Genomic DNA, 14582 nt, shown 5'->3' on the forward strand with positions numbered 1-14582 from the left:
TAATGTGTCTCCATCAAAGGTACTTGTAGTGCCTAAGAGGTATTAACTTTCCTTTGATATGATTATTATAAAAAGCTACAAAACTCATTGAGTGACTGAATGCCAAAGCAGCTTTCATTTTCTTAGATTGTAACAAGGTTATGCTTCCAATGATGCAATGTTCATTTGCAAAGAGGTACAGAAACTGGCCAAACGCCCGACAGTCATATCATTTCTTACACAGGTTTACAACTCAGATTCCACAAACCATCTTTCTGCAATACATTTATTTAACGCTAATTAAAACGATGCCCCTATTTTTTGGCAGTTCTTCACAACCTGTAAATCAATTCAAACCAAAGCACAGTCAAGTCAGAATCACTTAACACAACAGGTGTACGAGGAGTGTATGCGCATTAAGGGGAGAGTCACCTGATTGTCTGTACAGGTCAGTGCAGCAGAGGTGAGAGGTCCAGGTGATGTGCGAAGACTTCAATTGAATCTATTCGAAAGGATTTTCTCCAGATTTTGAGGCAAAGCAACCCTTTAACAGCTGTAAAGTACAGTATGTTGCGACGGTGCTGTTATTCAGCACAATTACAAGATGATCTCGAGTGAGTTTAAATAACAATGTGGTTCCCTGCAAACATTTATGTTCCACTTTTTCAACCACTGCTCCTTACTAATTTGCTGAGATCTCTCACTTCTAACTCTACAGGCTGGTTGGCTTTTCTCTCTTTTCTTCCTATTCTGTTCTAAATTTGCATCTACAAGGCCGTTTTCACACCTGAAAGTATGGATGAAGGTTCATCTTTCTGTGATTTTATTTGATCCAGTTAGTTTTGGATTCACATTGCAATTTCGTGAGCACACTGAAGAACTTGGCATGATATACCTACGTCCTGTCGTCATCACCTACATGAGCTGCACCTCTCTACACTTGACATTGACTGGTTTGTTGACAGGCGTGTCTGGCATCAGCGTTGTTGTCAATCGGCCGGGAGCCTTTTCTATTATCTCCTACTCTCGTCATGTGCTACCGCGGTTCATTCTTTCCTCTCATCTGGTTCTTTTCTGAACCATCCAAAAACATCCACGTTTTCATACGGCAAATGAAGTCAAACATTGTTCAGTTTGATTTGGCTCCTGACCACCTCTTCTCGGTCAGAACACATTTTGGTCCTCAGGTCCAAACAGAAAAGTCAGAAGGTCCACACCAACCAAGGTAAGCCCCCTAAAACTGAACACTGCCAGAGCTGCCTCCTTCTGACATATTATTAAGGTGAAACGTTTTACACCATTCAGACTTCTGAGAGACTTTGTTTCATAACCTCATATGTACAGTTTAAGTGAAGTTATCAGTCCATAGAGCAATATTACTGGAGTACAACCTGAAAATAAAGCCAAGAAGCACATGTTTTATCTTCACGGCATGACTAAATTCTTAAATTTTAATTTAAATTTAAGCACCTGGCAAGATAAATCTAGAGTATTTACCAGCTTCAAACCTTGACAAACTAATCCTGAAGACATTTCTAATTATTTAAAAACAAAAACATGAGGAATTATTTTGTTATACCGTACAACACACACATTACCTGAGGTTTTACTCAAGTCTGGTAAAAGCAAATGATTTGAATAGTACCTCAAGTATCAGACAGCACACCTTTCTAACGTTTTACATAGGTGTGGAAAATGAGAATGTCCAAGCAACTGGAAGAACAAAAGACAGCAGAGGGAGTGGCCATCTGAAAAGATTATAAAAGTTACAGTTAATCTGCCATCAATCATCATCCGTCCTGGTTTTGAGAACCTCCTCCCAAACAAGGCAGTTTGAACACTAAACTGAGATTTTTGCATGGAATTTAATCTGATAATTTTTCAGACTCCACGGCCTGTCTAAACAGCAAGGAAGAGAAAAAGAGGGAAAGAGGATTTGCGAGAGCTGACAGATTCTCACGCCGAGATAAAAACAGGCGATAAAGAAAAGGGAGAGGACAACTTGTGTGTGAAGCACTAAAAAGCCCAAAAGCCATGTTTCAGAACAAACGCCATGCCCCCCACTGTGCTATTCCACCCACCGCAACACACACGCGCACACACACACACACACACACACACACAGGCCTGAAGTAAATTTAACTGTCAGCCGTAAAGTTTTCAACCATAGCAAGTGATCTTTTGCCCCCTTTCTCGCCCCACTTTTCCTCCTCCTCCTGTCTATGCAAATGAGTTCCTCATCTGTCCTCTTGTCCATCCTTCCTTCCATTTCCTTTCTTACTCTATTCCCATTCTATTGTTCCTTCACATTGGAAGCATTCTTCCCTTCTTTACCTAATCACAGCCTCTTTTATCTCGTTTTGGTGTGCTTCTTACTCTACTCCGTCCATCCATCAGTGTATCTATCCATACATCTTTATCTCCCACTCAGTCCCAACACTGATCAGACTCCCCTCTTTATCCCTCTTTATCCCTCTTTCCTTATCTTCTCCTTCCTACCTTCCAAAAAATAAAGAACTACCCTTTTCCCATTCTCTCTCTCTGTCCGTTTTTTTCCTTGACCCCCACCCCCACCACATACACACACACTTCTGACTGTGGGCCTCTGACACCCACCTTTTCAGTCTCCCTTCACAAAAGTCTCAAAGACCCCCAGATGTGTGCCCCCTTCATTTCCATTTCAAAAAAGAAAACCACCTCCCTCCCTCCCTCCATCATCCATCTATCCAAGCATCCACTTCTTCACACACACAGCAGACACTTCAAAAACACAGTTACACACTTATCCAAGGGGACTTTTTCCATTTTCATGAGAAAAAAAACATACTGGCCATGACAAATATCACTTATCAGATGGTTTAAAGGGGAGAACTGTACTGTTAGTTTCAATGATACAGGACTTCCTCTTTTGCAGATATTAAAAAAAATGCTGACCATATTTATCCATAAGAAACATGCTGATGGTAACAAATTTCATTATTCTCTATGGTCTTCAAATGCTGGTTCAGAACCAAAGGCAAGTCCTGAGAAAATGATCCCTTTAGGCAGTGTTTGTAACACAAACATCTGCAGCAATAGAGTATAAGGTCTATACAATTAATTAAAATGTTAGTTAAAATAGTGCATTGTGACTCTCTTCACCTTCAGAGAAACTTTTTTACTTTGATTTTCCTGCAAATAAATACAGAAACATATTCTTTTCACCTTTTCAATTTAAGAGGTCCACTGTGAGAAGAGAGAATATTATGCACAGGTATAGTTGATACGATTGAGGCTGCAACAAATGATTATATTCATTATCAGTTATCTGATGATTATTCACGATATCGATCAGTTAGTCTGTAAAATGTGCGAGAATATTGACACCTCTCATTTTCCCAAAGTTCAAATGTCTTCACATCATAAACACTTTGCCACTTTTCTTCTCTGATTGAGAATATCAAATATTCAAAGTTCTCCTGAAAAGGCTGAAATTCATTGACCATTTTTTTTTTAGAGAGTGAAGATCCAACCATTTCTAAAGCGCATGTCATGCAAGAGAGCCAATAAAAACAAATGGAATGGTCAACGTTGTCATACGGACATGTAAATATGCAATATATTTATGTGAAACATTTGCAGTAATGTTTTGTGACTGAAATCAGACAATCATACTTTAGATTAGTTATCCAGAAAACCCCTGAAAATAGCACTATGAAAATATACATTATTGACTATTGTATGGAAACAACTTAACCATGCACATGCACTACACTCCCCCTTCTCATGTCTTGTTCTGTCTGAGTACAAAAGCAAAGCCTATTCAGTTTATAACCATAAACAGCAACGAAAAACAGAAAATATTCACATTTGTGAAGCTTAACTGAAAAATGACTGATACATTTTTTTGTTGATTGATACATTATAAATCTTTGTCGCTCTTAATAAGATAATTTCATGATTCAATACCAAAGTATGGGTGATGATAAAACATAACAATGGTTTAAGATTCTATCACCCAGCTATAGTTATAAGTGCCACCAAAATTCACATGAAAGAAAATGTAAAAACAGCTGAGTGGCTTCTTGCCCAAAGTCAAGCGTGTCATTTTAAATCAAACAATTTCCTACATTATTTATGATACACGCATGACAATTGAGTCCTTGCAAGATGCTGCACCTTTAAAAATGCGGATTAAGCACTCCGGAGGAGAAGATCAGTTGCTACTCTTTCAACATGTATGTGGTTTGAAGTGAAGCCCTGAGGGCATCAGCTCAAACTGTCTGCAGGGCTCTACCCTCTAAAGCCTGAAGCTGCTACTGCCGGATTATTTTACAGTGTCAGAAAAAGCTAGTCCAGCCCCATCCTACAGAGAACAGGTGAGACAGTAAACTATGCTAACCTGCATCTCACTGGTTCTCTCTGATTTGGGTGGAAATGTCAAGCTAGACCAGAGGCAAGTTGAAAGGGTGTCATATCTTCATGAGATTTCTTCCTTTCTTCCTCTGTTATAGAGCAGCCAGCCAGGACTACATGAATAAAATAACAACAGACCAGACCGGTCATTCCGTAATCTGTATTTTCTCATCTGTATTTTATACAGAAGAGTCCCCACAGCCAGAAGCAAAGGCAAAGGCAAAAAAAAAAAAAAAAAAGTCAGTAAAGGCTAGTGTGGCTACTTGCTTTAATAAAAGAAACAATGTGCATGTTAGTCGCTTAAATCATAGTTTTAATTTGACGGGACGCCATAAAAAGTCTGCCCCTTATAATACACACACATACACACAGAGGAAAGCTCACACTGACAGACACACGATGCATGCACACAGAGTGAGGACAAAGACTACTTTGAAAAGTTACTCAGCCACCAGATGTTTTAGCCTGAACCCAGACTACAATACTAATGGGGCTGTGCATACATGTGCGTGCATACGTGTGTGTGTGTGTGTGTGTACGTGTGTGCGCGTGTGTGTGTGTGTGTGTAAGAGAGAGAGAGAGAGCGAGAGCGAGAGACAGCCTCGATGGCTTTAAAAGCAGTGGAAATGAACCCCCTCTTCCACAGCAGGTATATAGTAAAAACAAGCCTACATGTACACTTTCAGCAATGAAACAAATTGCTTCGTATTTCACGCTGTATCACGCACAGATGCACACACACACAAAACACTGATCCACATATAAAAACGGCAATGTTTATCGTTGACAGACTTAATATTGTGAGCACACGTACATGCGCTGAGGGCTTAAGAGCGTTTCACACGTACAAGCACAGCCATCCATGGAGTAAAGAGGTATTAACCTGCAATAATGCTGCAGACTGCAAGACATGCACCGGGTAAAAAACGTACAATTGCTACAGTAAAGTTTGCCACATCAGACCTCGGAAGAAATATTGTTGTGACTGAGAAAAATGACAATAGCAAACAAACGTCAGTGTGTATTTACCCTTGAAATGAAAGTTAAATGCAATCGTTGAGTGAGCAGAATGAAGTATTTGGACAGTGATTACATTATGACCAAGCGCACATGACACTAACCGTCTTTCATGTTTTGAAATACAGTGAAAATAAGAGAGACAGAAATTTAGAGATTTAAAAAAAAAAAGGGGGGGGGGGGTGTGAGAAACTTCAAGAGAAAAGAAAAAGTGAGGCACAGACAGAGAGAAAGCAACAAATTTGTCAGCTAAGAAATCTTAAGTGTGTGTATGTGTGTGCAGGGTTTTGCTTTGACTGTTAACAGAGAAGACAGTTAACCTTCAGTACAGAAATAAGCAATCAGTGGGTCAGTTCAGTCATAACCAAGCAGCAAACAAGACAGATCTGACCTCAACAGGAGGTGATAAGCACAAATAGACTCTTTCACTAACTCATTGCCATCTATCAACAACACTGAACTGTCTGAAGATGAATGTTCACTAATGCTGCATGCTGAGAAAGAGAAGTTCACAGACATACAATAGGAACTGATACCATATTAATGAACTGTAAAGGCCTGAAATCACCTCTGAGCAGACAACAAGCACATCAGAAATACCTGCATAGTTATAGTTAGCCAGACAACTCTTAACTCCGATTTGTCCTGATGTAGCTAAACTGAAAGCTAATGTTAAATGAAATACAGTTATTTTAGCACTGATCTGTTATAACAAGACAGAATAAACATCTTAAATCTTGGAAAGTAAGACGTGCTTGATCCTACAATTTCCTACTATGAAGCAACAGGTGGATTCACAGTAATTTTCCTACGTGCATAAAATCAAATGACTTTCTTACATCTGGAATCAGTTCACGATGTCTTCACTTTGGAGCAAGACAACTTTTACCCAAGTAGCTGCCTTGATTGAATAAAAAGGGGAAAAAAAAGCAACACTTCTACTTGAGAAAAGTCTCGCTGAATTAAGCATACAGTACTTGAGGAAAATGGTTCAGCACTCTCTCCATCTGCGTGTTGCACAGCCTTTTCAGCTTCAACACAAAGAGGCTTACAGCATAAATCACATTGAAATTCTTGCCACTTATGCCACTGTCACATTTTCCGTAGTTAATTTTCACTGTCTTTGCCTGCTGGGTGCTGCGTGAAAACTGTAGAAAATTACAGATGGAGCCGTGCTCGTGGGAACAATTTAAAAAAAATCGTATAGAAATGTACTCGCAACACCATTTCGGCAGCCTGCAGTAAATGTCGCTTATCGTTTATCTCCTCATTATATATTGTCTGATAGAGCAAGTACACCAAAGAAATAAAAAAACTGTTTGATTACAAAGATGTCATTTTAACTTAAATATAAAATATTATAGTCAACGTATTTAGAAAGTCATCACCACAAATTCAAGGTTGAACCTTTATAAAGAGAATAAAATGATAGAAGATATTCTCAACTTCCTCCTTTCTACATTTAAAATATTACTCCTATTTACTTTAAAACTTATGACATTTATAAATATATATTTTGAACAATATATTTTATTAAGTTCTTTTTAATAGACAAATTTAAATAGTTGAAGCAACTGCCAACAACTGTATCCTACATAGAAATACACATGTCCAATGAAGTATTTATAGTTTATAGGTAAATTATATATATTTAGGTAATTATATCCTAAAAAGACATAATACTAAAAAATAATCTATTCAAACTGCATGTTTACTGTGATTAATTATTTGGTGTGTTTGTTTTCACTTTAGGTAGCAAAAGAGATGATATATGTACCTGTGAGGTCCTGATGTGACAGCTGAAAGCATTATTGGTCCAATTTATTAAAAGCCATAACAAATAGCTGTTCATGATTTCATTAACATTTATTATGCATAGATTAAAAAATAATAATTCACCTCAGTAATAAAGCAGATCCTCTTCTAATGATGTTTGCTACTTTAATAATTTTGGGTCAATATAGAAAATTGAGAAGTTATTAAAATTGGATTTCACCGTTAATATTTTGACATTTGTAAAGTCATTTTCAAATGTGAAACCATTAGGAGGAAGCTTTTACTGAATATTATTATGACAAAACTGAGGATGCTCGTGGACAACAAACATATTTTTAGAGCAAGAATCACAGTGTAAATAGGCTGATGGGCTATATTTAGTCTCAATAAAAAACTCTGTACCCTCATTTTACAATTTAGAGTTATAACAAATTACCCTACATGGGCTTCAAAACTTTTCTTATTAAGGTCTACATGACGGCAACATTTAAAAAACACATGAAAGTCCGTTTTATTCACACAAATCTGATCAGACTCTCGGAACGTACTCTGTGTACTTTGTTTCCACATCGTCACTGACAACTGTTTAAGCTACATTTCTTTCATAATGACATACAGAACCTCAACATCTGATCTCTTCTGCAAAATCCTTTAAACCTGGGAGAACACCTGTACTGCAGCTTAAATAGAGGTACTTTAGCGCTGATTCAAAGCCACACAATGTTTGTGGAAAATGTGTAGCATGAAGTCAAATTATCCAACACCTGGAACGTACTAAAAGAAAAAAAAAAAAAAAAACTACGGTTGAGCGGTAAATGTGACCAAATTTTTCCATAGAACAACACTGGAAACTGCAAGTCATCAGCTCATGATTGAGCCAATGAGAATTGATGCATTTTCAATTATAACTTCATTTATTTGAAACATAACTGAAAACAAGGTTCTATAAATCCTCCATAGTTTTTTTTTTTTTTTTTTTTTTTTTACATACACAGTCAGAACTCATATGCACAGTGATTGATAGCTGAATGGCTGGGTGTACGGGAAGCATCAGTGTGATTCAAACACTGCTGAGTCAAAACAGTCAGAACTCACAACACAGAGCACATCACATGACAACCTGGCAGGTTCTTTTAAATAACTGGCCGAACAACTAACAAGCCAATGATGTGTTTAGGACAGGCTGTGAATGGATTTTAATTGTTTTAACGCTGTCAATTACAGTTTAGAACCAAACTATACATTTTAGAGATTTAACTCATAGACAGGAACTTTGAAGTAGCAAGCAGGTGTTGTGGAGTTTGAACATTACAAACTTTTAGTGACAGGAGAGCTTCTTTAACCACACTGCTGCCTGTGTCACCACCGTCAACTGGTGCACATCTAAATCCTCCCAACCGCAAACTTTATCAGTCTCCACTGTATCGTGACAGAGGGATTTTTACTCCCTTAGATCAAAGGGAGAAAAATTGTCCCATATTTAGGATTTGTATGTCCCAAAAAAAACTTTTAAAAAACGAGGGAAAAAAGAATAATTTATCCCTAAACCAAGACCATGTGCTCGTTATCTGAAGCAGGCCATCTAAAAGACAGACTTAAAAGTCTGAAATAGACCAAAGACATTAGAGACAAACTCAAGCCTAAACAAGACTGCTCTAACCACAGACAGAGTGGGGATGACATTTTGGGCATTTAGCAGACACTCTTTTCCAGACTGACTTCCAGTAAATGCAACAAGAGAATAAACTCAAATCCCTGCATCACTAACGTTACAAGCAGCTAATATAAAAAAAATAAAAGACCCAAAACAATATGCCCAGACAGTAAAATAAGTTAAAAACAATTGTGTCCTTGGGATATGAGCAAAACAGGAGGCTGGGTAATAAAAAATAAAAAAAAGTGTTAGCTACAGAATTGTGAGCCAAGAGAGCCAGAAGCCTTACAAAAAGGTTTTTTTCTTTAAATAAACTATCCGTGACAAATGGATGTTTTCCTTTATCTGAACTGCAGGCCGGGTTGAGATGAATAACGGCTGATTGCTCTAATAGATGCTATCTTTTCCTTCTTATTTGAAACAGAGAGAGTTAGGGCGGTTCACATTCATAAATAAATGGGATTAGAAATTAGGAATAAATAGAAATTGTGCATTCACATAAAGAAAAGTCCTTAAAAAGACTTTATTACCACAGGAGCTTTATTGTGCTGTGCTGCGATGTTGGGTAAATGTCAGCTGTGAACACTTAGGATAAACTATTTGAGCAAGGCTTCCCATACACCTTATTATCTGACACATCAAAATATACAAAAGTAAAATGCAGAGGCAAAATTCAATGTTTTTTTAAACACTTGCTGGTGGTGCCACTTTAGTCGCTCCCGTAGTAACTAACAAACCATTTCTAAATTATCTTAAAAAGGACACGTAAGTTCGTCGGAGAAGAAGAGAGACAGCGGCAAGAGGTCACGGTGGAATAATCACACATTCCCTTTACTGGTGATGGACCTTAGCAGGTAATGCAAGGCAAATAATATATCTCCTCACAAAACTTCTAATGCACCATGGAGAGCAGTACAAATATGGTCTGGAGAAAGTTTTACAAACCTAGATCAATCATGTGAACTTTTTTTTTCTGTTTTGGTTCTTACAGGGCAGATGAGATTACTGATTTTACCGAGTAAAAAAATTGCAGTCTCATCAGGTTTGTACAACTTCTGTGGGTCGTGACGCATTACGGCAGTAGAATCAATTACATGTCTACCAGCGAAATCACCTCTATTTTCCCCCCAAAAGCCGCTTGCACTCGGTTAAAGTCTCCTTTTACACTCCAACTCAAACTGGCCTTCCCCACCCACCCACCCCCCTTGTAATGGAAGGCTGCTTTGAAAACGACCAAAGACAAATGCATGGCAGCCCACAAAATCACTACAGTTGTTCCTCATGTCTTACAGAACATCAAACCATCAATAAAACACAGGAGATACATTCCAGCTAGTTGAACAGGACATTTCTGACTTCCCTCGCTCCATGTGTTCCCTCTCACAGTTTCTCTCTCTCTAAAAACTTTCTCTCTTCTGAGTTCCACCACAGAGACTTCACATATTGCAGCCATATGAGCAAGGCATGGCTGTCTCCCCGGCACATAGACAGACACACACACACACACACACACACACACACACACACAAGCACACACATACACACACACGCGCGCGCGCACACACACACACACACACACACACACACACACACACACACACACACACAGAGAGAGAGAGGAAAAAGTACTGTGCTGTCCCCCACTCTGTCTCACACTATACGGGAAGGAGTTTTACAAGCGAGAGGTTCTCTTTAGGAAGTTGTCAACTGTTTTGACGTTTAATAGCAGCTACGAACAAGGCCATAAGATACAAGAATATCCAGTGTCTGGGAAGCGGAAAAATATTTTTTGTTATGGTGCTGGATTGATACATTGCCGGATCAAGTGTTTTTACTAATTTTATAGAACATTGTTAAAAGTTGTAAAAAGTTTGACGGGGGCTTATTATTTGCATGACATCTTCGGGTCTAAGAACACGTTATTTGGACATGAACCGTTTGCATTTAAAGCTGGAGTTTGTCGCACCAAAGGAAAAAAACATTACACAGACAAGATGGACAAAATAGGACAGAAAATATTCACAGCATATTTTTTTAGTTTTTATGGGAATTAGAGGTAATGTCCACTAAAGGCACTTGATCCGGATTTAGTTACAAAGTGCGTTGAAGCACCACGGTGAGGATAAAACTACTGAATTGGGATAATCCATGTAGATTACAAAAACTAATAAGAAACCAAAAGACATACTTAATCATACTGATAGGAGCTATTAAGAAATGTGCCACCATTAACACATGCAGAAGCATCAGAAAGCAGATGTGAAAACAGCGTGACACATGCAGCTGACTACGTCACATATTTACTGGATACTCCACTTCAACTGAGACAGAAATATTCTAAGTTTAAAGAATTTGATTCAACTTTGACAATATGCCTGTAAACCTTTTTTTTTTTTTTTTTTTTTTTTCTCTTCTCAAAAAAGTAGTAAAAATGTGTCATTACAGAAGATATCCAACTTACAATGCCGTTGATCCTTCATTGGAAAAATAAACAAAGTTGTGTGTTTAAAAAGTTGACATTTACGGTTCCAAATTTAGGTGTGTTAGTGTGCTGCGTGCAAGACTGCAAAGCAAACTGAACCGTTAAAGTTGAATACATCGTCTGTATTTCTCCTGAAGGGATTCCCAGTTTTATGAGTCGAAGAGAAGCGTCTCCACCAACTTTTCCCTCGTCCTGTGGCCGAGACGAGTACAAAACTTGCTTAAAGAAAATACTGGCAGCCAGATCTTCAAGTGTGTATGATATAAATTTTTAATTTAAGATACAAATGTAAAAGTTTTTCTTCAAGCCTTTGTGATAATTTCTGCTAGACAATGAAACACCATGAAGCTAAAGACAGGGCACTTTAGATTTAAAAGGACTGTACAGAAATGTTTAAACTATGCAAGGTTTTTCAATGAATAAATAATCAAATTAATTACTTAAGAAAATACAAAGTGTAAGCTCAAACAACAAGTGTGAGGGGTCACAGTGAAGTCTCGCGGGCCTACTCTTGCCATTTTTCAAAAACTACTGAGGTTATCTGCTGAATAAAAGTCGGTCCACACATAAGCAGTTCTTTGGGGGGACTCTGGTGAGGGACTATGTAAAAAGCTTCCTTGCAGTGTGTGCCTCATTGTACTGGCTTCACATACTCTGCTCTCCCCACAGAGTTGTCATGCCTACCCAGCTCCCTTATCTCAAAGGAACATCACAGTTTCTTACGACAGGAGGAGGAGGAGGAGGAGGGGGGGGGGAACTTTTTCAAAGTTGAGTGGAAATGCAGCTCGGGCTTCCCGGCATCACTCATGTAACGTCCAACAACAACCACAAATAAACGAATGCGCCATACTTCAGCTGATTGTTTTCTTTAAAGTTGATAAGAGAGGATGTTTTTTTGGGGAGGAGAGGAGGGGAGGGGAGGGGGCTTTTACGACAACTCGCATCCACCATGCGCTCTCGACCGTCCTAACAATGAAAGAGGTGCAAAAAAAAAAAAAAACCAAAAAAAAAACAGCGCCACATCGGCTGTAAAGCACTTGATAAACACAATCTCTTTGACCTGGACTCGCAATACTTTTCCGCTCACAGCCCAATAAATTCCAAGTATCCAAGTGTGTTCATCTTTCAGCGTTAAACCTCTTTCCCCCTCTCTCTCTCTCTCTCTCTCTCTCTCTCTCTCTACGACGTGCGTCATTCGGAGGACCCAGAAATCTGAACTTGAGTATCAGGTTTGCATAGTAATGAAAAAGTTATCAATGAAAAATAACAGAAAAGTAACACATAACAGATACACGAGAGCTACTTTGTTGTGGCAAAAATCACTCCAAAGTTACCGGCTCCTCGCAAATCAATCAGGATGCCACTTTAAAAAAAAAAAAAAAAAAAAAAAAAAAAAAAATAATGCCACAAAAACAAGACAAGAAACAAAACTTAGAGAAAACACAAACCTACTTGAGGCGACTCCACGTCCCCTTGCTGCCGGCTTCAAACTCTTGTGTCAAATCAAAGCCGTCCCCAGTAGCCCCCCAATTTGTATTTGTGTGGCGTTTGAGTGTCCTAACCTAAATGTAAATTGCCATGTGAATTCAAAGCGGTGCTGCTCTTTTCCTCTCTCTCATTCAGCAGATCCCTCTTTCCTCACCGACGCTGCTCAGGCCGTTAGTTACATAAGACGCAAACCGACTGCTGCCCGTCGTAAAAACTACTCACGGCTAACACAGCAACATTTTTGCTCCCCTAATCGCTTCCTTTTAAGACGAACACATTTCATCTTCCCACTTGTCCGAGAGCATGCATTTCCCCCGTCTACAACTCCTACCGTGCATCGGCGATGCATTTTTTTTTTTTTTTTTTTTTTTTTTTTTTTTTTTTTTTTTTGTACCATGCCTCTGCACCAAGTAGTAGAGAGGGTTGTGAGCGTGGTGTGTGTGCATTTGTGTTGTTTCTTTTGGTGCTGCTTACCTGTTGATCAAAATAAGCATTAGCCTCTTTTCTCTCTGTGTGTGTCTCTTTCAGCAGCCTGTTAAGATGGTGGCGGGCTGGCTGCTTGGCTGGCTGCTTCGTCTCTTTGTGGGGTTTTTGTTTGTTGATGATGTCGGACGGGGTGACTGTGTCTTGGCTGTCTCTTTTTTTTCTTTGGTCTGAGAGGGAAAGAGAGATAGTTAAGGCTTCACGGCAGCACACAAACTAGGCGAATACCGACTGATTAGTGTGAGTTTTGCTCTGGTATTTCAATATTCCGTTGGTCTAGTATGTTAGAGCCCGGATTTGCTGGCCACAGCAAAGCAGAGCTGCTCGTTATCTGTTATATATATATATTTCTTCTTTTTTTTTTTGTTCAGACTAGTGTTATCGCTTTGCTGTGACAGGACCTCTCTGCCTGTCTCTCTGTAGGCTGTGGGCATTACGTCAGAGGAGGAAGACACAGCAGCTCTATTAATATCAAGAAGCCACCCGAAGACTGACTCTTAAAGTGACACACACTGCAATCTCACTTATCTACACAGTTGATACTAAACCAAATCAACTACTCAAGCAAAATCAAAAATACTGTCTCTTAAAGTGACAATACACTACAATCTCAATACATTTAAATAGTAAACCAAAACACTCATCTGAAATCAAGAGAACCGTCTTAAAGTGACACGTTGCCATCTCATGTATTTACACAGTTATAACTAAAACCAAAGCAACTGCTCCAGCAAAATAATAAACATTAACTCTTAAAGTGACACACACCGCAATCTCAATAGTAGGCTATTTTTAAATAGAAGAAGCAACCACTAAGCCGAAATCAAGAAAATGTTGTCTTTGACTGCCACACTGTGAACTCACTTATTAATAATCTAAATGACCTATATAAAATTAAAATATCCAGAATCTTTTCTTCAAAATGTTAAATAAAGCAATTCAACTACTCAGCCCAAATCAACAGAGCTGACCCTTAAAGGTACAGTATATGTAAGATTTTTTTGGTTAAAGCATTCAAAAATTAATATTATTGACAGAAAGTAACAGTTTTCATGTTATGTCAAAGATATCTACATATTGTTTGGGAAAGAAATATATTGAAATTGGCATGCTTACCAGCCAGCCCCAACCTGTCCCATCTTGTAATACTACCCCCTGCCTCAACAGGCGATAGAGTCACTGTCTTGTCCAGTCTAACCACAGTTTAAAATGCATTTCCCACACTTTGAAACATCCGAGAAGACTTTTGAATGTCGAATGAAAGGTAGCAGTTCATCAAGGAATCACTCTACAGCACCTCTAGTGGTC

General features: G+C 38.6%; 1 protein-coding gene across 3 annotated transcripts in view; it reads right to left on the reverse strand.

Moving 5' to 3' along the window:
• Nucleotides 1–13881, reverse strand: part of trps1 (trichorhinophalangeal syndrome I) — a 115997-nt gene extending 102116 nt beyond the window's left edge. Inside the window, exon 1 of one of the 3 annotated variants that reach the window (XM_069175898.1) lies at nucleotides 13266–13881. The gene's annotated coding sequence lies outside the window, so the exon portion shown is untranslated. Of the gene's footprint in view, nucleotides 1–12751; nucleotides 13218–13265 lie in introns of those variants that run through there. The other 2 variants (XM_069175901.1, XM_069175900.1) reach the window with 2 other exon arrangements.
• Between the last annotated feature and the right edge of the window lie 701 nt (nucleotides 13882–14582).

Source organism: Embiotoca jacksoni, unplaced genomic scaffold (genome assembly GCF_022577435.1).
Source record: "Embiotoca jacksoni isolate LCO1_2020_lvr unplaced genomic scaffold, fEmbJac1.0.p SCAF_7, whole genome shotgun sequence".
In the NCBI taxonomy this organism is placed as follows: domain Eukaryota; kingdom Metazoa; phylum Chordata; class Actinopteri; family Embiotocidae; genus Embiotoca; species Embiotoca jacksoni.